Genomic DNA, 26,799 nt, shown 5'->3' with positions numbered 1-26,799 from the left:
TGTGTCAACACCTCACCCTTACAATAGCACCTTTATTAGAAGTATGTTCATATAATAGGAGCTCACCCCAAAAAGGACATTTGAACATCCCACACATGACACATTGTTTAAGAAGCCCTCTACCCCCAATCAAATGATCCCTTATATGCAGGGCCACTAGAATTATACAGCAGGGGGGCAGCTAAATTATGCAGCTGGGTTACATAAATTATGCAGCAATAAAAGGCAAATTATGCAGCCTAATGTAGCAAGTTTTGTGATAGTATTACTTCATTTTTGTCATTTTTACACTTGTTCACATTGTCTGGGCATTGGTGGCATCTCATTAGCACCAGTTTAACATCCAAATATAGCAATAAGAAACAGAAAGGTGACCAGCCGACCTTTCCAAAGCACCTTCCACTGTACAGCAACATGCAATGCAGAGTTTTTAGTAACTTTTGAACTGTTTGAGCAAGAAACATTTTTTGTTTGTTAAAATCTGCAGAATATGCAGGAGATGGTGTATTATTTGGCAAATGTGGCAGATCTATAATTATGTAAAAAGTGCAGTTGCCGCACAACCACATAATTTCAGTGTCCCTGCTTATAAGAATCCTTTGATTTGTGAGACACAATGCCCCACTATTACATTAGTCCGTGCTAAACTCAAGTTCCTGATGATAAACATCCTTAAATGCCCCCATCACTTATACAAGTAATACCTGTTATAAGACCCATTCCTTTGATGAGTACAATTCTGCCAACACAGACTCAGTTCACAAGACATTTTCTTCTTAAACCAAGTCCCCTAGTGAGGATAAATTACACAAATAAGCATAATCGTTGAGCAGAAAAATTATATAAAACGCATGTTACCGCGAAACACATGAACTACTCAAGATTGTGCCAGAGTAATAATACTTTAATCAGAGCTTGCTCAAGAGATTCCAAAACTCACTTCTGCTACATTTCTTGAGCTGAGTTTAGAAACGGGTAACTCTACCTAGAGATACCCTTTAATGTAACCCCATTCCAGTCCCCTTCAAACCCGCCGAAATAGTGAAAACTCCTACAAACTGTAAACATTGAACTACATTTCTGATCCCCCAGCGATCTGACTCAGTCACGTGATGGTCTATAAGTGGCAGAAAGAGGAGGCTGGGCTGCGCCTCAGCTCCTTTAATTGAAGCATTTTACATTTTCTCTAACCCCCACTGACGTAAATCTGTCTGTAGGCATCAGGGACAATGTAATATACCTCAATTAAAAGAGCCCTGGTGACACACAGCCATGTATGAAGGCACTTAGGGGGTCATTCTGACCTTGGCGGCCGGTGACCGCCAGGGTCACCGACCACGGGAGCACCGCCAACAGGCTGGCGGTGCTCCCTCGAGCATTCTGACCGCGGCGGTTCAGCCGCGGTCAGAAACGGAAAGTCGGCGGTCTCCCGCCGACTTTCCGCTGCTCGGGGGAATCCTCCATGGCGGCGGAGCGTGCTCCGCCGCCATGGGGATTCTGACACCCCCTACCGCCATCCTGTTCCTGGCGGGTCTCCCGCCAGCAACAGGATGGCGGTAGGGGGTGCCGCGGGGCCCCAATGGCATGGGCACTGCAGGGGCCCCCGTAAGAGGGCCCCGCAAAGTATTTCAGTGTCTGCAAAGCAGACACTGAAATACGTGACGGGTGCAACTGCACCCGTCGCACCTTCCCACTACGCCAGCTCCATTCGGAGCCGGCGTCCTCGTGGGAAGGTAGATTTGCCCTGGGCTGGCGGGCGGCCTTTTGGCGGCCGCCCGCCAGCCCAGGGCAAATCTCAAAATACCCTCAGCGGTCTTGTGACCGCGGAGCGGTATTTTGACGGGGGAACATTGGCGGGCGGCCTCCGCCGCCCGCCAATGTTAGAATCACCCCCTTAATGAGCTGCAGATGATTGACTCAAACTCTCTGAGAGATCACATTTATATGTTTAATGAAAAAAGAAGCATGTGAAGATGTGTATGCCCCTGACCCCTCAAGCTCTTTTTCCTATGCACTTACGCCCATAGGTTAGCTTGGTGGTTGTAGCGCCTCCACCCCCCCTCCCCGGATATACCGAAACAGATCGAAGGGTGGTCACACTCACGTAATACGTAAGGGAGAAGGTAACCAGACCTAACTACACCTACAGAGAACCCTTCTTCAGGCAAATCAGCAGCACGCAGACAGGAAGTCTTCACTCTGCCGCGTGACTCCCGACTGCGCCAAGAAACTGACGAAAAGTGTGCTACACAAAAACCATGTTAGGAAATATAAAATCGCACTCCGAGGTACTATTTCTGGTCGAATGTACTTACCAAAGCTATTATTTGAGACACAACTAATAAGTAGCACTTTTTCTCCCAAGTTTCAAGTGCAACAGCGAAAAGGATTTGAAGTCTGGATGAATGAACTGACAGTAGAAAATGACAGATATGTTACTTGCCGTTGTCAACTGAACATCGAGTTTTTATGTCACTCGCTATCACACCTATACGTTTGTGATCAATTTTGTGACTCATGCTGCATAGCTGTCGTGTACCTATTTTACAAATATAGCTCCTGTCAGTTTACAAACAGCCTATTGATTTGCACATGTAATTTCAATGAACTGCAGAGTTTCAACCAACCATATATTGTTTTGTATTGCCTTGTATTACGGTATTTCTGTTGCACTTCATACCATTCCCAAAAGCCATTTAGCAGTCACAAACCCAGAGATTTAGCGAATTCTCTGTGGTAGCTGGTGACATATAAAAACTACTCCTCTTAAGGCCAAGTGATTATTTTTTTCATCAGAACCCCCTTGGCCAGATGTATTCACTTTTTGTTTCCTATCTCCCAGTGAAAATGCAACACACCTTTTTTCTTGTTTGTAAGTAAGGACCCCCTTGAGAGACCTGGCTAATAGTCACAAAAATATTATATTGGTATCAGAGCCAAGAAGATTTTGCAAGGTAACCTGGTCATTTACACCCTGATGGAGAGTCCACAAGTCTGTCAGGACTTCATAGCTTCTGCACCCTGGTTGAGGACTGTACCCTTCTTCAGAGAATCCGCCTATGCATAAGGGCCATGCTTCATTTTCCCTGCTTGCTTCTGACGTAAATCATACGGTGAACATGGGCAAGGAAAACGAGTGACAGCGCGCCACCGTTACAATTGTGTGATGACTGTAATTGTGACCTGGGGGGTCCCTTGGCTGGCTGGTGGCCGATTCAGAGGCTTGCAGTGATGGACTCTGCAGAGGCTCCATCGCTGTAAACCTCAGGCTTCCCCAGATTGCAAATAGAGCAGGAGAACAGCAAGCGTCATGGGTGGGAGCACCATGGATTTATGACAGTGCCTCCACTGCCAAACATTCAAAAAGAATTTAGGTCCCCATGTCATGTGTGTTCATATTTCCTGGACAGAATGTCAGACAGTAGAGTAAATATTGGGAACAATAACAGTTTTTAGTTTGGGTGAAAGTGACCAAATATCTCTTGAGGTAGACTGTACACAGTCTTTGAGGCAATTTTCTTGAATATCTTGAGAGGTACAAGCACAGCCGCAAGGCCTACAAATTGTGGAACTTTATGTACCTTTCCCCTGTCTTTTTTCTGACATTGTCACAGTATCTTGAGTGAGATACTTTCAAAGAGGCTTTCACAGTTGACCACTTCGAAACTGAGCCTGCCACTTCATCTAGAGACTGGGCCCCATTAACGAAACAAACCGCTATGGAGCCTTACAGTACAGAGGAGATGACCTGGGGCCTGATTTACAAAGGTAAACTTTCTCTTTTGTGTAGGTTTTCAATTGTTTGCTATTCACAAAAGTACTTTACTAGCAGTGTCTTTAAAACTGAGGAGTCTCCTCACATAAAGAATAGAGCAGGCCTATCTATTTATGTGCGAAGACTCTGCAGTCATAAAGTAATGGTGGCTTTGGCAGTATTAGGCAGCTGTCCTTTAGGGGCAGGGTGGGGATTGGGGTAATTTTGTATTCAGGGCAGGTGGGGTCTGATTTTTAGGGGCGTGGGTCAGGGTAATTTTGTATTTAGGGCTGGTGGGCGGTCGGGTTTTTAGAGGCAGGGGTGGGGTAATTTTGTATTCAGGGCAGGCGGGGTTGGGTTTTTAGGGGAGGGGTGGGGGGTTGGGGTAGTTTTGTTTTTAGGGGTTGGGTTGTTTTATTTTTTGGGGTGGGGTCGGTTTTAGGGCTCAGGGTGGGTGGGGGTATTGGGGTCGTTTTTAAATGTGGGGGTTGGGGTACTTCAGATTTGAGGGGCAGGGTGGTGGGTCAGGGTAATTCTGTTTTTAGGGGTTGGGTTGTTTTATTTTTGGGGGTGGGGTCGGTTTTAGGGCTCAGGATGGGGGGTATCACGTTAGTTTTTAAGACTGGGGGTGTCGAGGTACTTCTGTTTTTAGGGTGGGGGTGGCATGCGACAACCAGGCATGCCGCTTCGACACATGCCTTTACTAGGCATGCCTTTATAACGAAAAATTGTTGTAAAGGCATGCGCGCTAAAGGCATGCGTGAAAACAGCATGGTTGTTGTTCCGACTGCGTTGTTCAGGCATGCATGGTTGCCGCATGCCTGGTTCCATCATACAACCCTGAGGAAGACTTAATTTTTATCAAACAGAAAGTATCTTTATTTCTCTTGAAGCTCATATATTTATGTCCTCTCCTCAAGTTTTTTATTCATGTGCAGAGAGTACAAATTTGAAGGCGTATTTGTTATTTCCATCAGTCAGCAGTTCCCTTTTATCTATCAGTAGTTCAGCAGCCTATGGTGTCTGTGCTCTCCTCGGAGTCACCCACCCACAGAGCTAAGGAAACATATTCTTGAGAAAAAGAGAATGCAGCACTCTTCGCACAATCTATACAAACAGTGTTTCAAAATATTAACTTTTTAAAAGTTCATGTCTCTATTAGTTATACATGATAATTCAATTGAGATGTATGAATGTTCCCTGCCTGTCCTTGTAAGAGGGCAGTTGTGTTCAGTCGACACGTTTCAGTCCGAATGCGCAGAAGTCAGCGACTTCTTCAAGTCATGGTGCGTTAATGAAACTTTCTCTTAATAATGAGTGTCCTTTACAGTCCAAGGAAAGAACCCAGATGAATGTCAATTGGCGTACCCTTTTGTGATTCATACCTTGCTTGAGCAGACCTGAAATCTTAGACAAAGAGCCAGGCAAAATACACACTTTTTATTTATGGAATAACAATATTTTCAAATATAATTCCCCCAGATCTCCTACAGATGAATTACCTCTTATCTCAAGAACACTTTGAGAATACACACTGATTGAATATTTTTTAATGTAGTTGGTCTCGGGGCCCAAATGCTTTATTATGATTACCATTCCAAGAACTTTCTTTCGTTTAATAAACTTTTTTCTCTATGTATTTGCTCAGAAGTTCAAGGAATGGCTTAAACTGTGTTTAGTTTTGTAGTTCTGTTTGATACTGATCTTCTAGTGAATTCAAAGAAAGCTGGCTTCAGAGAAGTCTTGATATTCGGCCCCTTTGCTACAAACAGAAAGTGAAGTCTGCAATTCTAACAGAAGGGGAAATCTGCAGCTTTTGACCACCTAAAAGGTCCACTTCAACCTGGCCTTCTAAATCGATTCTCACGACCCTTCTTGTCCCTAACCACTTCCCCTTCATATATGATCCGTTGAAGAGGCAGAAAACATTACAGCCACTAAGAACGCTCCTCCTCTTATCCTTCTGTGGACATAAAAGGAGCATCTTTGAGGTGACTATGACATTGACCAGATTACAGTGAGAAAAAAAAAACTCAGTGCCTGTGTAGTTTGCATAATTTGTCAGTGAGTAATTATGTTACATTTTAGGAAAGTTAAGCAAAATGATGCTTTTGGTGCTATGTTTAGGAGCACGATGCATACTCACGTCTATTTTGGACCTAAGGACGCATGTCCCACAAAAAAATAGTGCAGAAGACACAAGTACCGGAAACAGGAGCTGCTACCGTTTTGGTCATTCGCATTGCACCCGCACGTTTTAATCTCAAACGGCATTTAATTATGCAGTGTGGCATAATAAGGTAATTTCACGTAACAAGCATAACGTGAAATTATTTACATTATGTGAGATTGCACCAGCATAATTGAAATCTCACCTAGTGCTACAGAAAACTTCACAGCTGGTAAGAAAGCTCATCCTTTTATCGTGAGAAGGATGATAAAATGAGTGTCCTTGATATGACCACGTCACTTACCAGAACAAGGGGTCAGGGAAGTAATACCGAATGCACACAGGAAAGCCACAGAAGGCATATCCAGCACAAATTCGAAATACTGAATGCATTAAACAATAAACACGGGTTTCTCTAAAAGAAGTAGTGAAACTTGGATTAGAGAAAAAATAGCTTGACAACAGTTATCCATTATGATAAATGATTTTTGTAGGCCTTTTGCATGTTTCAACGTTCTCTAATGCCTGGTCATGGACCAGAATTCAACAAGATACATTTATTATCACAGGATGACTCAGAGCACAGTGTGTGACAGAAACCCCAGAAATTATTACTGACCCATCCCTTAAAAGCCAAGAGGCTACAAGGTCATACTAATGGCAGTCTGCGTTGTATTTTAACTGTAATTGCATTCATATAACAATTAGGTGAAATTACACTTAATTGAATGAAATACAAATCCGTAACTTAGAGCAATATTGCATCCTTGCATCACTTTTTGACTATAGGATGCATTTTGTGCTAAAAACACAAGCACAAAGAATACAAGATGCTGGCGTTTGGTTGTTCGTAGTTTTTCTGCGCTCTTGCATTATAATTCTGTGTGAATGGCGGCGTAATTATGCAACGTGGCATAAAGGCATCACTTAAGGAATTTTGTGCAACAAGCATAATGCAAAATTCCCAAAATTAGGCTAAATGCACCAGCATGATTTAAATTTGTGATGGCCTAGTTTATGGGAGTTGTGAATTCTTTAATGGTTGGCGCGCTGAGTAGATAGACTTGAGGAGGTTGTTTTTAGACTGTAGGAATATTGTTTGAAAGGAGAGGTTGTGGGAAATGGGGCAAGGTGTGGTCAATTTGTAAAAGTACAATAATATAAAATATGGCAGACAGGCATGTGACAGGGCAGGCAACACTCAGCATTTGTGCGCTCTACAAGTGCCAGTGAGATAACAGAGCTGGTCAGAAATCCTTCTGCTGCTTGGAGGCTTCTAGGAAGCACATGCCAATAGTAAGTGAGGTGGCTTCAGGCAAGCATAATTTTGCTTTCATTAAATAAATATCTGCTGGGTCCGTTGGAGGGTAGGGCTGTAATACTGTTATTTACAAAAACTTGTACTTGATGGTGTTCAGTGAATTTCCTTGCACGTCACCTCATAGATATATGTCGCTAAGAGATCTCAAGATTCCCAGACCTAAGCATGAGCACCCTAGCCTGTCAACACTTTGTCTATGCATTCTAAGCCCTGTGTTCCTGTTTATCCCATTAATATTTCTGACGGTACATCCCGAAATGCAAAGAAAGTTCTACACAGGATAACTTTATCACGCTTGGACGTGTAAAATCTGAGAACTTTGCACATTTGACCAGCATTCCTGGCCTCTGGCTGGAGAACGGGGAGGTATGGCTGGTCTGAGTGGACTGGGAAGTAGATTGATCCACAGTTACTGCCATATCAAGTGGACCTATGTTTTGCGATTCGCCTTCCACAGCAGCACAAGTTTTAGCCAAGAGCACTTTGCTTGCTGGAACTTGTAGTTTCACTTTTACCATTCTACGTATGTGCTAAAACTCCCAAATGGCGGTTAAAAGGTCTAGAGTGGCACAATTTATTCCAGCACGCAAACACCGATTGGCACCTATGTTCTCCTATGTGCTCCCAGGTACTCCGATGGAGTATGTGCTACAGTGTGGTAGAGGCCACACCTCTCTGGACAGAAAGGATGAGGTGTAACTTTAATAATAACAAAGGGCAGTGTTTGAGTCCATTGTCTCACTGGTGACAGTAGAGCCCAGGCACTTCAGAGAATGAACCATGGTCCCTGAGACAAGGTTTTTTTCCCAGTAGCCCAAGAGAACTACATTTCCATCAAGCTTCTACAAAATAATGAAAGAGCAGATGGAACAGCAAACGAACTGTGATCAGGCTTCATAAAGAGAAATCAGCATTAGATATCTAGCAATAGCTTTGCTGTGCTGGAATTATGCCAAACTTTGAGAAATTATTTTAAATGGAGAAAATCAACAAGGAACTGCTTCTGCACACAGAGGCTCCTGGATGACGGGAACAGCATCCCTGCTCCTGTAGGATTTTTCTAGTACAGGCACACATAGCAATGTCGCCTATATGAAGTCATAAGTCTGAACTTCGTTGACAGTTTGCTGCTTTATTTACACATCAGAAAATATTTACTAAACATCAAGTCCAGTTACAGGTCACATGTATATACCTCTCAGATACCTGACCACAAAAATTACACTTCCCTCTTCTGTTTCTAGTTCTGACTGGGCCCTGGTGAAATTTCTGTTGCTCCAGTGTAATTTTGTGTAATTTCAGTAATTTTGTATTATACTTTTTAAATAAAATGCCTTAAATTATGTTGTTATGTCACATCGTCGTTCCTGGAAAATTTTAGAGCCTGATTATGATCCTGGTGGCTGGAATACTCAGTCAGAAATGTGATGGATATTCCCTCTGCTCTATTACAATTTCTATAGGATATAATGGACTCATAATACAGTGGACGGTATAGCCGTCATGTTTGTGACGGAGTAGCCCCATCCACCAAGTTTGTAATCAGCCCCATAGTGTGAGTGCATGAAAAAGCTAAAATCTTAGCAGCTGCACTTTTTAGCACTTGAGGTTTTTGTGCTATTTTTTAGCAGTGATTTTGCTATAAAATAAGCGCCGGAAGACAATTTTGCATACTTTTGCATATTCTTTTCCCAATTTTCCATCAATTATGTGAAATCAAATGCAAAAATTACGGATGACCCTGGACCTGACTGACATAACTGTCTGAGAGCACTTCAAGTGACACAGCAACATTCAATAAAGCACTATATAACGACAGGGACCCATAAAACACAGAGAAAACAAGATACAGCAAGACACACCAGTGTTACTTGCATTCTGCTCACACTATGCAGGTTCTTTACACTGTGGATCCTGGGACCACAACTGCAGGTAACTCCAAGGCAGCTTTTATTATATAGGTCAAGCTCCTAAGGTCACAGCACTGAAATTGGCCAAAACAACACGCACACACACTGCCTGATTCACTGCATTTAAACAGCACACCCTCACACGGAGAAATGCGAGCAACAGACTTCGTATCCCCATAAACATAAGAAAACAAATCCCAGACACACTTTCTTCATCCTAATAAGGGCATCTCTCAAAAGCACTGTCATGTCTCCCCCCATGGCAGGGACTTCTATTTTCAGAACATTCCTCTGATAGAACCCATCCAAGTTCACTGCTCATGGAGTTATTCGCAGGAGGCCTAATCCACCTTCTGTTTCTCATGAGTAACAGACTGGAGGCAGGCCGGTCAGACGACGGGACAGACTTTGGAACTGACAAGCCGCCACCTTTGAATTGCAGGATCACGGAAACAGTGGGAAGGAACAGAACACAAGCGGCTACTCTTTGTGTCATGTGCGATTCAGTGCTATTTTTTAAGACACAATACATTATTTTGTCTAAAATTGACATGCGGATGCCTTTTGCTCTAAAAATAGTGCTAAATGCCAGCTTTACCCTTTGTGATTTTTATTTTTTTATTTTACTGAAATTTTGCGGAATTAAGCAGAGGGAAACACGAGAATTTCGTACACCCCTTATACAATGCCATTCTCAACTTTTGCAGTGCTTGGCACAAGTTAGTCCTTAGGTGGAGCATGCCAGTCCCTGAAGGTCTTGGGCCCAGTGGATGTGGATCTTACCACAGAAAAAAGTTAGCACAGTTGCGGTCACGTACGATCGGCGGTTTTCTGGATTCCTGGGATGCCTGCCAGCATAGATGTGCCTGAATAAGGGATGCTGAAAGCTGTAACTAGAAGGATTTTCCCCCAAGCTTGTGGGTCTTCTGGTACATCTCACCAAGCAAAAGGCCATGTCCAACAACATGTATAATGATAATACTGGCCCAAAAGGTTATATAGTTCACGGTCGCTGTCAGTTGTTGAGTTCCAGATTGTTTCAGGTACAAAACTTTCTGGATCAGTGACTGGGCTCAATCTACTGAAAGGATTTTGCATTGCTCCAGTGGGACCAGAGAGTAATTAAGCTTATTTGTATGTCAAAATATTGAATACAAATATTTTGAAATGCAATAAAATGTTTACATCTAAATTTGAATACCTTGAGAAAATATATATATTGTCAAACATACATACGTAGACTTAAGAATATAAATATTGTACCATCAGACCGAGCTCTTCAGTACACTTCTGTACCTATGGAAGACTCAGAAGAACTGCTGTGCTGCTCTGCAAGAAGGACTGCTACTCTTCTGCCCTGCTTCCTGGACTTGAATCTTGAACTCATGCTCACCAGAGTGCCTCCAAGGACTAGTTGGCTAACCTCCCAACCAGAGCCTCAGAAAGGGCTCCAGCCACCTTGCACCCAGAACCTGGACTCTGCCTGCTGCGAGTCCTACCCCCAAGTAAAACCACCCGAGTCCTGCACTTTTGGGAATGGGCCTCACTGTGCGCTGCTAACCCAACTGTGGTCCTGTGGACAGAATCTAAATAGTATGAAGTATCTCCTTGCAGCTTTGGTTTGGAACCACTGCAGCGTGACGCATCCCCGATGCCAAACCTTACATCGCAGCCTGCAGGCTCCTTGGAACCGCCACTGCGCATGCATCCTCTATGCAGGCCATTGTATCACGAGCCCCTCACAGACAGCATCCTCAAAGAAGACACACAACTCTGTATCACAGCCCTGTAGCTTCTTCAGAAGCACCACTGTGCAATGCATCCTCAGCGCTGGACTTCACATCACTAGTCCCTCATTGGCAACATCCTCGACGATAGCACAGAGAACTCCGAATCACAGCCCCACAACTCCTCAGAACCGCTGTTGCGCGATGTATCCTCATCATGGCATCTCGCAATGCCCTGCAAACAGGATTTAAGATACCTTGTTCAGCAGGCCTAACTTGGTTCCTGTATCCGGCCCGTGCTCCATTGTGATCGACCTCAACTTGTGACTTTGTCCCGATTCAGCACAACCAGATAACCACAGTAGGCACTGTGTGCTTCGAAGCACTGTTTTCAATGAAAACGTTAGATTGCACACCTCCAGTTCTACTGATTGAATTTGTGTCATTTTGATCCCAAACTATTTATTAAAGTTTACTGAATTTTTTAGGTTGGTGTGGGATCTTTCCTGTGTTGTGTTTTCACTTTATAACTGTTTGAGGTACTGCATAGATGCTTTCCACATTGCCTTTAAGTTAAGCCTGACCTCCTGTATGCCAAGCTACCAGAGGGTTACACACAGACTATTTTGAGGTTTGCTTGTGTTTCACCCTGACTGAGAGTGTGGTTGTTGCTTAAATAGGGTTTCACCCACTCAGCCAGTAACCCAGATTCCAACCCCTATAAATACTTACCTTCAATATATTCTGGCAGTCAATATCATGGTCACAAAAATATTTACCATGCCAATATTTAAAATTGTGTGTCCTGGTACCATACCTTGCAACAGTCATCAATAACCAGTTGTTAATGATAATAAGGGGCACTTATATGACTAAATTGCACATATACCGATGTTCATGATGACTGTAAGTCCAGAGTAGCACTAAGTTGTCCTCTCAGCTGTGCACATTCAGCGACAGGCAACATAAGTGTATATTGTCTAATAGACAACACCAAAAGACCCTTTGAGTAAATCTACCGTAGAATTGTGTTAGATTGGTCTGTGAAAGCAAAATACAGACCCACAATATGAACACTTGTATTAGGCAGAATTATGTATCACCGTCTGTATGACAGAGCTCTTGCCGTGTGTACTGAAGTTTGTTTGGTGGAAGGTAGTCTGCAAGAACACTGTAAAAGTGACACCAAAGTGATTTTTATGATATAAATGAATACATTTTTTAGTTTAACAGTTATTGCCCCATTTCTATCTCAACCCTCTTGATTTAAGAGGTCAAGTGTCTGAGAGCCCTTGGCAATCTAGATGGGGCATTCGGTCTTTCTTCTCTCCCTTTCTTTCCCCTTTTCTAAAATTCTAAGGTCTGATGATGAAACATATGCCCTGGTTCCCTTACATAAGTGCTTATAGGCCCGCCTGCTCAATTTAAGCACAGCATCTCTCCAGTGCCTTACTGTGTCGGTTCCTTCACAAATCCTTTGCTACAGGAATTGCCTCGAAGAATACAATGCACAGACAAAATGTGCATCTCACAGTGGAAGTATTATTTGGTGTAATGGCAAAGATTTATAAAAAAAACAAAATAATCCAAAGTCCTTAGGTGCCCCTCCTTATGCAACAAGCATGGTCAAAGCCAATAGGCCTTGGTTCTAGGTGCCAAAATTGCTATTGGTTTAGTCATTGCTTTTTCATTCGTGGGCATGTGCATGCATCAAGACTCATGCATACAGAGGTCTGGCAAACTTGCTAGTAGTTTCTAATGATGAAAACTTGTTCCAAGATGGCTTCTGGTGCACAAATATTTGTTGTTAGAGCAGCTAATTAAAACTTAAAAGAATGAACCCTGTGTGCACAATGAGCAAAAAAAGGAAACAGTAAGACCACCAGCACTTTTCAACTTCTGGGCCCTTATAAAAGGAGACAGTGGGGGTTATTACAACTTTGGAGGAGGTGTTAATCCGTCCCAAAAGTGACGGTAAAGTGACGGATATACCACCAGCCGTATTACGAGTCCATTATATCCTATGGAACTCGTAATACGGCTGGTGGTATATCCGTCACTTTACCGTCACTTTTGGGACAGATTGACACCTCCTCCAGAGTTGTAATAACCCCCAATGTTCGCTCAAATGTACAATGGATTGGTACAACTCATTAATCCAGAACCCTGGGAGATAAACATGCTCCAGGACGGGAAAAGCACAAACATAAAAAGCCATTAAATAAGGAGTTGAGAACTGAAATAGAAAACACATGCATCCCTCATGAGCAAGGTTCTGACCCAAAGCCCACTTCAATCATACATTCTGTACTGGAAAGAGCAAGTCTCAATCTGCAACCTAAACATGCTCTGTTATGGGAGCATTGACTTATAAATCACACGCTATAGTCCCAGAGTGCCCCTCCTGGTTGAGGAATCCTGAATTAAGGTCATTATTTGGTTAGAAAACGCATCCACAGCCCTAACGTGCCCTCCTGCTTTAGCCAGCCCTCCTGTAAGGAGGCACTCACACCATCAGTGGCGGCCGGCAGCTTTGGGAGGGGGGCGGGCGGGGCACACACACACACACACACACTCATTCTTTCACACACAGACACGCACGCACGCTCATCCATTAACAACACTCATTCCATTCAAACATGCACGCACGCACCAAACATTCATTTTACAAGATCACACACATTCACTCTTTCACACACATGCACGCATGCACGCATATCCATTAACAACACTCATAACACTCAAACATGCACGCGCGCACCGAACATTGAATGTAAAACATAACACACATACATACAAACACACACACACTTACCTTTAGCCTCCAGGTCCCAGGAGGGTTGGGACTGCTGCCTTCCCTCATTGGCTGACCTTAGGTCAGCCAATGAGGGAAGTCAGCAGTCCCAGCCTCATCACAGAGTGGGATGGGGTCAGTGAGACTGCTGACCCCACCGCACTCTGTGACGAAGTGTCACTGATTGACACTCGCCCTGGGCGCTTCAGGGCTAAACCTGAAGCGCCCAGGGAGAGTGTCAATGGGTGACGCTTTCCTCGTCACCCAGGGGAGGGCCTCGAGGCACCTGTGCTGGGCCGAGGAGGTCACGCCCATAGGAGCTGTGATCTTCTCAGCCCAGCAAAGTTCAGCTCAGGCAGCCAGGAGTCTGCGCAAATCGCGCATGTCTGCTCCTGGCTGCCTGACCTGAACATGAAGAGTGTCTGTCAGGCTGACCTTTGTTCAGCCTGACAGACACTCTTCATGGGGTGGGGGTGTGTGGCCCCTCCGCCCTAAAGGACGGGCCGCCACTGCACACCATGTTAATCTTCTTGTCTAATTTTGAACTCAATCATTACTAACCAACAGAACCTGAACACAAGAGATGATATCTAGGCAGAAACAAAATATAATTGCACAGTCTTGATGTTGGATATATTAAACGAATTTCAGTGCTATAGAGCCTACTGCCTATTTTACAAAATGATGCTGTTTTCTGTTTTTAACCGTGCTCTTGATGCGGGAGTCTTGTCCCAATCCTGCTTTTGTGCCTTTAAATGCAGTGTTCCCTCTTCCAGGACTCTTCCCCATTTTCTGCTGGATACAACCCCCCACCACCGTCTTTTCTGATGTCGTCTGCTTGCACTTCACCGCAGCATAGCTATATATTTTAATTGGCACTGCGTCTGACCTTCAGCGAGGCTTACACAAGCCATACTTAGATGATGAGGAAGGGCAGCACCATTCTCCCCCTAAACCTGCTCTAGAGACACCAAAGCCAATTCCAGCAGTGTCAGGCAGAGCCCAGATAAAGGATGTAAGGGTCTGAGATGTGGGCAGCCGGACCGTGCGCACGCGGCAGACTTAATGTTCTCACATCAGGTGTGGGCAGAAGCATGTAACCTACATTGCATCCCCCATTAACTTTCTCATTCCTGAGAGCTGCGCCTGTCGAGGATCTCATGCGGCCAGCAGGTCTTCCCTCACCCCTCACACTGAGCATCAAGAGACCAGGTAGCAACGCCTGCGCATGCAGCTGCGTCTGAAATACACTTTGAACAAAAAGACTGCAGCTAAAAGGGAGTATGAAGACCTCGGGCTGGATTGCTCATTCGAAGTCAGATGTACTGCACTTCTGCCAGTGAGGTAATGCCAAATGATCATGTACAATTCTAATTCCATTTAGCATTTTCATTTACCATTTATTGTTGTTGTTATCAGCTATCCGGCCATAACAATTTCATACATACAAATACAAAAATCACCTCACGATACGTTAAAAATCACATTAAAATACAAACTTATCAATAAAAACTATGCTTAACAATCAGTTCATTTGCATACACCAGCGCACAAAGCCCAGAGTACCCTTATAGACATGTAAGTGCTTTGCGACAGTGGCTAACTAGACATTTAGGCCCTTATTACAACCCTGGCGGACGGGGAGAAGTGGTGGTAAAACCGCCAACAGGCCGGGTGAAAAAAAAATGGAATTATGACCATGGCAGGACCCCCCGCCACACCCCCCTACATGTACATACTCACACCTGCACTGGCGGTCTTCAGCATGGCGGTACCTCGGCGGTCTTTAAAAAAGACCGCTGAGGTTGAAATGAGGGCCTTAATGACTTATTCACATAACACACTAATCGACTCAATGGAGGTATGATCAAACTTAAAGTTAGGTATAGTTATCCTGGAGCTGATCATATAAGTCCATTTGGTTCGACCCTCCAACTTATTAGCGTCCCAGAATGCTTTCCCTGTCATACCTTTTCCTGCACCATTTCCCCCCAAAATAAGCACCTATAGGAACCCACTAAACAGTTATTAGGATACTGAGAGTTGTGACTGAATTGGCGATCTTAATTTCCATGCCTCCAAGATATATGTTGAAACAATCATCACAAAGTATTTTTCATCCGAGCGCATGCACAACACTTCAGCTTCCTTACATTTCCTAACACCATACTTTTTAAAAAGTGGTCATAAATACAATTTTCAAAGTTGAATCGTAAAATGACATATTAAGAGAAAATGAACTAATGTTTCTTGACCATCACAGAGGTTGGGGCAGCAATCAGATCTCTCCGGTGGAACAGTCTGCCACTTTTTAGTCACTTAAATCACTGGTAACGTGCCCATACAAAATTTAAAATAAAGGGATTTTTTTTTCCTCCGGGTAAATACTATCCATGAAGGTGGCTGGTTTAAGCTTTTGGTAAATAAAATATAACGCTTTAACAAAGGACTGGTTGAGTTACAAGTCCTCAGAATCTTATGGTCCCAATATGCCTTTATGACTGCAGCAAGGCTAAGTTTTGTGAATTTTTCTGGATGGGACCAGAGTTCTTCTAAGCCTATGGCAGCCAAGGTAGTTGAAACATGATTGAACCAAGGCAGTTTTCAATATTTTTGTAGATTCATGATGTCAATCATTGCAGATTTATATGATTTCATTTACTCCTTTGTCCAAATGCGAATCCAGTATCTTATGGGAGTCATTGCTGTATAATCCTCAATTTTTCTCATTTGCAAGTCTATTCTTATCACGTCCGTTGGTGTACCACTACCTAGGAAGAGTAGTCGTCGTATAAATTTATTTTCAGTTATTTGTGTTGCTGGGATCTTTTTAAATCCCCAGATCTCCGCACCATACAGTGCATCCACCCTCGCTTTCATGTTGTACGCAAGCAGTGTGGAGCTCACTGAGTGATGCCCAGTGGAATTTGCAAATCTGAGTACAGCACCAGCTTGTTGCCCAAGGAGATATTGCTTTTATATACCTGCGGGTTCCAAGCCAATTTATCATCCACCCGGCAACCCAAGTAGTCATAGGTCACTACTTGGTCCAAAGACTTTTTGTTAACCTTAAAGGTAGCTCGCAACTTCTGTTTTTGGTTGAGAATCATAAATGTTGTCTTACCTGTGTTCATCGTCAAATTCCTTGATGCACAGAAAGACTCAAAGCCTTTTAGTAGACGATGTATTGATATTTAAATTTCTGCCTATAATACGGCATCATCTGCAAAAAGCAATTTAGGTATGCATTCATTAGCTAGTTTCGGCATGTCCAGGTTTAAAGTCTCCAGTTTTTGACCCACTTCATTTATATAAAGGTTAAATAGGGTTGGAGCCAAAACACAACCTTGTTTGACACCTCGCTGGATTGGAATCTCTGCCGCACAGTCATTTCTCGGGCTGTATCTGACCCTGGTGGTGTTTCCTGTGTGTAGTAAATTTAGTAGCCTTAGGATCTTTCCTGGGATACCCATTTCCATCAGAAGTTGCCATAATATTTGGCGATCCACACTATCAAATGCTGGTTGAAGATCTACGAATATCAAATACAGCGGAGAGTTTTTTAGGAAGAAATATTTGGAGCAGATCATGCTCAGCTTAAAGAGTTGATCTGTTGTACTTTGGCCCCTCCTAAAACCAGCTTGATATGGTGATAGTAGATCTCCTTCCTCTATCCACTGGTCTAGGCGAGACTGAATCAATTTGGCAAAAAACAATTCAACACTGTCAAGAAATGAGATTGGCCTGTAGTTGCACACCATGTCCCCTTTGTATGTATTGGAACAATTATTGATTTTCTCCATGGGGCGGAAGTTCCTCAAAGGACCAAACGCTATTATATAAGCGAGTTAAAACAGTTAGCCATAAGGATAGTTGATTACAATATACATCTGAAGGAATTCTATCTGGGCCAGCAGCCTTGTGCATTTTTTTGAGAGAGAATGGTTTGTGCAATTTCTTTCTCACTGAATTCATGTATTAGCATGATAGCACAGGGTATAACATAGATCGTTTGTATGGTCTTTGTCTGAGAATAATTATTAGAAACTGACTCAACCATTGTTTAATATTCAGACACCTTGGACCACTGAGTCATTAGCATGCAGTTCTCAAGTGGAGGCATTATCTTGCTTGGGTTACAGTCGCTACGATCCGACAATTGCTTGTGACCTTCTTGGTACAGAGCAGAGAAGTGCTCTACCCAGAGTTGTGGATTGATATTGGATTCTACATTTTTTTTATGGAGGTCCTTCACTTCCCCACCTGATTATTTCCCAAAATCTTTTTGAATTTCCTGCCGAGAATCTATCTAAGAGTTCTCCCCAGAGCTTATGTGGAAAAGTCTTTTTTTGTGTGTCTTAGTAATTTCTTGTATTGTTGCCTGCAGTCTGAGAACTGTTGCTTGTTGAAGATACTCAAGTGCCGATTCCTTAGAGCTTGTGATAGTACCTTTTTAGTTTTATGCACTTGTCATCAAACCACCCTTCAGTATCCGTTGGGATGTTTTTGACATTCTTAGTGCTTTCCTTTGATGTTTGTATTAGAATTTTGTTAAATTTTTGCAGGAGGAGAGAGACCTCATTACCTGGCAGGTCTAGAATCATGGAGAGTGATGACATCCAGATTTCACTGGGGGCACCCATATGAAGTTCGCCCACATCTGCCCTTACAATGTTGGGTGGTTTCCTGTATGTAGAGGAACAGGTTTCTAGGTGCCCATGTCAGGATGGACCATCTCCGTTAACAGTGGGTCAGGATCACTCTCGATCCTATCCCCTACTTCCATATCTATGATGTAGTTTCAATGTTTATTGCCATAAAGTCAATAATACTTTGCCTTTTTCCAACTCTGAAGTAGATGTCAATGCTTTGTCTGAATTAGTTCTTCCATTTAAAGTGCAAATCCCACCTTCAATTAGGGCTTCAAAAATTAATTCTCCTTTCTTTGAATCTCTGCATCGTTTGATGGGGAGGATCAGAATGTTCCAAATGTTGTCTTCTTCTAATAATTGTTCATCCCCAAATATAGGGTGGGGATTGGAAAGAGCAACCATTCATGGAGCCAATTGTAGATTTCCACTGATCTCGAGTTCTTCTGTTTAGGATGTGCTCCTTGAGCAACCGAACTCCTAGCTTGACTTGAACCCAACTAATAGGTTGGAAATACACATTCACTATTTCAAGTGACCACGCTTCATGTTTCACTGCTAATGTATGGATATCCTTGCTTAGTACAATGTAGGTTGCTACAGAGTTTTCAAGTAGCGATTTTATGATCCAAATAGTCAGGCCCCCTATTGTTCCACATTTATTTTGTTTGGTTGCGGGTAGATAAAAAGTGGAATACCCATCTAAGCCGATGGTGTTGATGGACCAAGATTCCTGAAAGCAGCTGATATATTGTTATTTGTTAAATTCTATCCAGTCCTTGTCCTCACTTTTGGCTTTTGGGCCTGCAATATTCCAGCTTAAGACTTTTAGTGGTGGTCTAGTTCCATCTTTTATATTCGGAAGATCCATTTTTTGCTACAGGCTTCTATATGACTGTTCTTCATATATCTGCGGCTGTGATGTTATACCAGGGATATTCCTTGGGGTGTTAACTAATAGATGGAACCTCATGTTACTCAGATTTATCCGTTTAGGTAGTTGTTGGTTGGAGCTAATTGCTCCCTGCAATATCGAGCCGAAGTTATCTTTAGGCTCGTACTTACTTTGTACATTTGTGTTTGAGTTTTTTAAAGAAATATTGATGGGTATAGTTCCTTTTGTGGAATGTCAATTGTTATTTCCCAAGTCTTCATCAGACTGGACTGATTTAGGATCTGGTTTACTATCCATGACGAGGCCCAGGCTGTTTCTGATAATTCCTCGCTATTTGACCCTTTTCTTTCTATGAATCTTACTGAAAGCAAATCATTAGTTGTTACATTAGGCAAGCCTGACAGGGAGTTGACAAGGTATAAGATATTGCTCCTGTTTAGAATATCTTGACTCCCTCTTAAAGAGTACTCAGGGGTGAACATAATCGTATCTTCCTGATCTTTGTTTCTTTCAGAGTGCATCTCGTTATGCTTGCATCCTTCCTATGTCTGACTTCTTTGATGCCGGCTTTCATCTTTCTCTTTACTGTTAGCATTAATTGCAGGCCGTATGGATACTGGCCCTTCCTGATCTTTACTCCTTCCGTAATGCATCTCAGTGTTCTTACATTCTTCTTGTATTTGACTTCTTGAGGGCCAGAATTCCTCTTTTACTTTGCTTTTAACATTGAGTGCGGGATGTGGTGGTGCAGGCAGAACACTATCATTCGACTGCTGGAAAGGCCTCATCTGACAACTATGTTCTTCTGGCCAGGCCTGATGACAATATTTTATTTTTTGTTGGGGGGGGGGCGGAGATATTAGATTTTCATTAGTTTCCACATAGGTGGTTATTTTTGTGCTTTGTTTACTGTCCTCAGCCTCAGTGCACTTCGACCTACTGATTTTTCTTTTGCTATTTCTTTGCGGTGTACACTCAATAGTGGTGTTAAACGTTTGTTGACAGTTTTCATTATGATTTTCCACTGTGTTCGGATAGTGTACTTGGGCTAGAGATGCTATTTTGGTGACCATCCACCTTCTGGATGTGCATCTTTGTTGAGACTTTGCCTTGGTTTTGATGTCTCTGGACTCTGTTTGTTCATTCCATTAGATGGATCCTCACTTGCCTCATTTGTCGCTGGGTTCGCTACTAGATCTGTTTCCAACCTCTTCTTATTTGTGATGCCTAAGCTGAATGCTTGACTTCCCCTGTATACAGTGGGAACGCGATTTATGTGATATAATTTAGCGGTCCTGCACTGTCACGCTGTCGGCAGTCTGGCCGTCCCCACCAGCGTGGCGTTGCAGGACCGCCATGGTCATAATGACCCCCTAAATGAGCTAAAATCCTGTCTACATAATGTAGAATTGTTTTTTCCTACTTGGCCTATGGGAGAGGACTGTGGCGCTGAGGGCTTGGAGGACTGCATGATTGATGGTTGTCCTAATTCAGACCTCTTCATGTTTTTATTCTGATATGCTATTGCCTCCACTTGAATACTTTCTGTTAAAGTTGTTTGAAAGGAATTCCCGTGTTACTGTGATCCTAGTTGGGTCCAGGAATAATTCTTATGCAGTTCATGGCACTTAGTTTGGTCTCCTGGAGATAGATCCCCTAGGGGTGTCTCTTCCCGTTCTGGTGGCATAATTGCTTCTGATTCTCAATCCTTTGAAGAATTATGCATTAGTTGATTGTGGTGGGGATGTTTCTAACTACCAGGCCTCTGATTGTTCTGGTTCAGCCCCCATCTCCTTAGCGTCACCATTTTCCCCCAGTGATTGCACTGGGCCAGCACAAGTCATGAATTACTGCGCCTTCGCCTGCAACCAATCAGCACTTGAATTAAAATAATTGTAGTAGTTAGTTATAGTGTTTGCATTTGTGTTTGCCTGGCCGGTGTGTTTGTCTGTAAGGGGTAGAGGAGCCTTTAATCTCTGATTATATGATATTTGCTTGATTTTTCTTGTGTCTTTATTTCCAACTGGTTCTTGATGGACAATTTTATTCTGTTGTTTCCTGCTCCGTGCATTTGTGGGGTAGACAGGGGTTGTAGTGCTTCCCTCAGTTTTTCCCCCATTCAATGTTACACATCCAATGTCATCAGTTGTGCCCTGGCATGTTTTCTCAATAGACACCTTATCATCAGTGTCATCAGTATCAGCACGAATTGGCAAAAAGTGTTTCAGATTGGACATCTCAGCCTCCTTCTCCACTTCCTCGCTTTCATTGCCTAGGCTTCTGAATTTGGACCCCCTTGCAGCAGCCTCTATTTGTCTTCCAGGTTTCACTGGGGTTAGTTGCGTGATTCCAGGATCCTGCTCTAGTTCCTACTCGGGTTCCTGCTTAGCGCATAGGGGTTTTGTTGTGTGAGCTAAAGCTTTCTTGACCCTCTTTGATTTTCCCCTTGTTCCATACATATTGGGGGAATGTAACCTTTCCTTATGAGTTCTTTGTTAAATTCTCACTACAGTTCGACAGTTTTTTGCCGAGAGGTTACTAATTTTCTTAACGTGTTACTCCTCCTCCTCTCCTTGATGTCACTCTCTAACATAACTTACTTTACTTGAGTTGCTTGCTTTTGCGCCTGTCACCTGCTGCCCGCCTCCGCCTCCTCTATGTGCTCGATGTAGTCCTCGCACACCTCATGAGGCCCAAAAATTTCAACAACCCCCAAAGTCCGACATCTGAGTTGAGGGTGCCTTATGCAGCTGGAGCAAACTGCAGGACAGTTGGTGCAGTCACCTGAAGTAGTCAGGCAGTCAGGCAGCCCTACGCGGGCGTGTCCTAAGTCCTTCCCCCACCGGGTGGCTGACTTCAGCTGGATAGCTGGCCACACGGAGGGCCGCAGCTCAGGCCGCCTCCACAGCAGGAGCAATGGGAGCAAGGAGGCAGGGGCCAGGTGAAAAGCTTCCGCCGTGACTGCTAGTGCTAGCGGGCAGGTGGGAAAATGGCAATGGAAGTGTCACCGGTTTGCCTACACTGGTCGTGATCAAGGCCAAGGTCCAGGCTCCCGAGGCCCCTGGGGCACCGCGGCACCGCTGCCCCACTTGCCTCGTGCCGTGCTGCAGATCTGGAGCACTGCAGCACTTCCCTCGTCCTCTCCCGTCTCTCTTGCCTTGGTCTACCCAGCACCAGCGTCCTCGGCGTCAGCGTCTTTAATTGCTGCTTTCCCAGGATGCTTCCAGGTTTTCCTGCAGGAGTGCGGTGTTCTTACAGGAGACAGCCTGTTTCTAGGTGTCTCGGGATCTCAGGCTGCTTGTAGGTGCTTGTTCTAATTCTAATTCACAGTGGCTAAAATTCCATTTAGGATGTGCAGGGGATGGATATAGAAGAGTTTTTGATTCAAGAGGGTTTGAGAGTCTACTCATCACTGCAGTGATTGTGGGGGGTCACAGTTATATCCCTGAATCCTGCTTTATCAAGTGAAGGCTTCTTCACAAGGCACAGGATTCCGCAGTAATTACTCCACTTGACATACTAGCTCAGGAAGTCGAACACCCAGAGGACCCCCCACCCTTACTACATGTGTTTATACTCCACCTCCCTGTAAGTAGGATCCTTCCTTAGAGTTGGAAGAGGATTCATTTACTAGGTAAATTAGGGATGTCCTTTAAATTGGCCTCATTTGGATAGCTTCATCTATGGGAACCACTGAATAATATGGTTAATTATTTCCTTGTTTAACCAAAGCACTGGTGCCAAGACCCATCTATTTTTTATTTCCATTTATTTAATTTATTTTCCCTTATATGACGCCATTGACTACTTAGATGGTGTTTGAAGTTATGTTATGCAAAGTGAAAGAACTCATTTTATAATTAATATGTGGTGTGCCCATTACTCACATGTTCTGCAGAACCTCCCTGGGTTCGGCAGACACAGTGGGTTGCACTGTGCTATACAAACAGGTAGGAGATAGAACAGAGGCAATGAGAGCGTAATAACCGGATAATAACATGAAATAAATGGAAGTGCTAAATTGAAAGGATTTTTGCAACCTTCTGACTTTTGCAGCAAGGTATGTTACAAATAATTCTCAACATTTAAAAAGTGTATTTAAAGAAGACACATTTTAAGATCCCAGTTAATGGTCCTCTCTTCGGCAGTGACATCGTTTATTGAAAAATCTTAGCAAAATGTAAATTGACAAAGAAAACTTATCCATACATATCCCAGAACTGAATGTTTATTAAAAAATGCCAGCTGGGTGGATTGCATTCTGTGGGTGTTTTTTCATGGATGGGTACTATTAGCATGGAAATGATCTCAATGTAAAAAGAATGAACTTTGCCTGAGAGAAATAAAGCCAGGAAAATTTGCAATACATGCTAAGTGAGAAAATTGGCAAATTAGCTAATTTTTGCCGGCAAAAAGTATTTGCACACCCTTAGAAATGAGAGGGCAAATGTTTCACCTCGTTAATTCTAGCTTTACATCTAAATACAAAAACCATCAACTAATAGGACACCATTTAACCTTTGCAAATGGACTGCCACTGTGATGTAGCACGTGTCCTGCTGGTTCTTTTACTAACTGTTGATCCATTGGATCGGGAAACATTTATTTTCTGAAATCTGCTAATAATGCAGCAGATGATGGATTACGTGAAACTAAGGTGTGTTAAATCCAGACTTTTGCAGAAAGCACTGAAATTGCAGAATTGCATAACTCCAGTGGACCTTCCTAAAATTACCTATTTTTATGTGGTTCAGTCCAGTGTTTGAAAATACAGTTCAGAATAATGATAAGGTAGTGACATCAAACAGCAAAGATATTTGACCTAATCATTTATTTGTTAAGGCAGGTATCCTCACCAGGCAGAAGTGCACACCGTAGGAGGAGGAGTTTTCTATAAAGAGCGTCATTACAGAGAAGGTGCAGAACGGAAAACACGGGTTTAGACACATTCTAAGGCCCTCATTATTAGTGGTTCATTAATTCCAATAGTAGTTACTGAGTTGATCGGAAATATGAGTTTGGCGGTAACACTGCGGACAGATAAGTGGGATTTTTTCCCAACGATTTCACCTTCTTCAAACAGGTGAAATCTCCAGGAGGAGTACAGCAGAAAAACATTCATAAATTGCAGGGGCGGCTCCTTCGCTATGGCAAAGGAGCGTCGACCCACTGGCTGAGCCAGAAGCAGAAAAATAAAATGATGGTTTACTATTGTTTAATTTTTCTGCTTCTGGCACAGCCAGCAGTGCAGGGAGGGTTGGGGCTAGGCCAAGGAAGGGGGAGGAGGGGAGAGTGCACCTGAGTGCCCATGTGTGTGTGGCCTACCATCGGAGGCCAGTCAAACACCCATGCTCACTTAGGTTTCTCATTTCGTTATTATCTGGACCACTAGTAATGGTAAATCCAGTATGGCCAAATAGAAATGATCATGGGCCATTCTCAATGAGGGCCTAAAAATGTCACAGTGCAACTAAATGCATCTATTAACAACATGATCGCTGTGTTCTGCTTTTCACAAATTTCCAATTCACGGTTACTTTTAGGCCCAGCAATGTACATACCAATAAAAGCCTGAATGTCATCCATCACCTGAGGAAACAAACCTCTTAACCTAATTTGGTTTAGCCTCAATACAGATTTCTCAATAAAGATTCAGATACATTGTGATTCATCAGTCTGTTCTTTACTCTGAGTATATTGGCAAGCTTCTGCTACCTCGTGGTGAAAACTGTCAAGCCCACCTTCCACCTGGTTTATTACAGTACTTTATTCTTAGAATGAGCAGCATTCTATCATCCCAGCTTCAGCCACTGCCAAATTTAATTGCCAAGCGATGCAAATGATAGCATTAATCAACTATTGTGGCGAAAGCTGATGCAAGCACAATGCTAATTGGCAGTGGATCATGACAATCAGCCAATAACACATGCAAAATGGGCAGAACGGTGAAAATCTTTTAAATTTCACTGCGCCATTTTTGGTGGCCTCATAGAGACGGAACTCCCCCATTGCATACATTATGCCTGGCGCAGGCAGAGTGTGGTGCAAGGGGTTATAAAGTGGCACAATGCATGCACTGCGCCACTTTGTAAATATGGTGTTGCAGAAATGCCACTGTAGCACCGACTTAGCGAAAAAAATGATGCTATGGAGGTGCTAAGGTGACGGTAGAGGTTCTTAGATACACTCCTTTGTGTAGTTTCATAAACGTTTACAAATATGTTTATGAGTGCAGACAATCTTTTGATTAGGTTGCATTGCTAACCAGTGATTCACTCGTGCAAGTGATTACAGGTGTTTGACACTGGCTCTCAGCTTAGGGGACCAAGACTTACTTTTCATCGTCAGACTTTGATCCGTAGTACAAGAGAAGGAAAAATAGAAAAGGGAGCAAGTAAGAGGAAGAGATATATAGGAAAACTGTGATAAAGGGGGAGAGTAGGGATAAAAAGTAAGAGCAAGATGAAGAGGCTCTGTGTGCAGGGGGGTGGAAGAAAGAGGTCTTAGCTGGAACAGACACTAGACCACATAGGCTTTTATCAGGCCAGCATTTGCAGCACTAGTAATAAAATGTTTTCCCCCTTCTGTGTTCTGCAACTATAGTCCCATTTTGTGAGGTGTCGTCTCACGAAATTTAGGGACAACTGATTGGTTCGCTGAACAACAACAGACAACGTGGCACATCTGTCACTCAAACAGGTTTTTATTGCCAAAGCACTCCTGAACGTTAATTCATTTTGATCTGGCCCAGGGTGAGTCGCTTTTCATGAACATCTCCGATCTACAATAAATATCCAGATATGCAGATAATAGCTTTCCAATGCCGCTCCCTTAAGAGATGGCCAACCTAAATGCTTAAACCAGCGAACAATAACGAATTTTCTTCACACACCGTGTACAATAAAACTACAACCAACTCTTGAGGGCATCTGATTTCAAATGGTGCATTGTAGAACTGGGTGTTCATCATAACTACCTCCATACATACATGACGTCTAGCTCTTGGTTCCTTATGAGACAACTTTGGCAGGGCTTATGTTAGCATGTCATCTGCCTCTGAATGGGAATCTTATCTATGCTATGTGATTTATTTTCATTACTTCCTGTTCAGACAGAGGGGGTCTGAAATTCGATAGCCTTTTATAAATAGTTCCTTAGTTGCTATGTTATGTATTCTTTTGTGGATCTTGATCAGCCATCCTCTAGATGGATGACTACATCACACACTGGCTCTTAAATCATTTCACAAGTGCTATTTTTTATGTATCCTTTAATTTTTCAGGTTAATGTAATGATTAATATGATGGTCAGAAATGTGTGATTCCCAGTACAGTTGGAGGAGATTGTTCTAGTTGATGGATTAGCCCCGTGGCAGATTTGAGGATGGTTAAGTTGGCACAGTTATAAATATTGATGCCCTTACGTTACTTGGCAATTTCGACCTTCTGAACCCACCTCTATGATCCCGAGGGTCTCATTACATGGTTATGGCAGCTTGGCCAATAAGTTCTATTCAATCAGCCCCGAAGTTATGAAGCTTTGCAATTGGCGTTTCCTCGGAAACTAGAAATTGCTAGGA

General features: G+C 43.1%; 1 protein-coding gene across 1 annotated transcript in view; it reads right to left on the bottom strand.

Annotated features, from left to right (window-relative positions):
* Positions 1–26,799, bottom strand: part of GFRA2 (GDNF family receptor alpha 2) — a 281,898-nt gene that overhangs the window by 233,662 nt on the left and 21,437 nt on the right. The window lies entirely within an intron of this gene.

Source organism: Pleurodeles waltl, chromosome 11 (genome assembly GCF_031143425.1).
Source record: "Pleurodeles waltl isolate 20211129_DDA chromosome 11, aPleWal1.hap1.20221129, whole genome shotgun sequence".
NCBI classification, from domain to species: domain Eukaryota; kingdom Metazoa; phylum Chordata; class Amphibia; order Caudata; family Salamandridae; genus Pleurodeles; species Pleurodeles waltl.
Note: the sequence above shows the minus strand (reverse complement) of the source record. Positions and strands in the feature narration are given on the sequence as shown.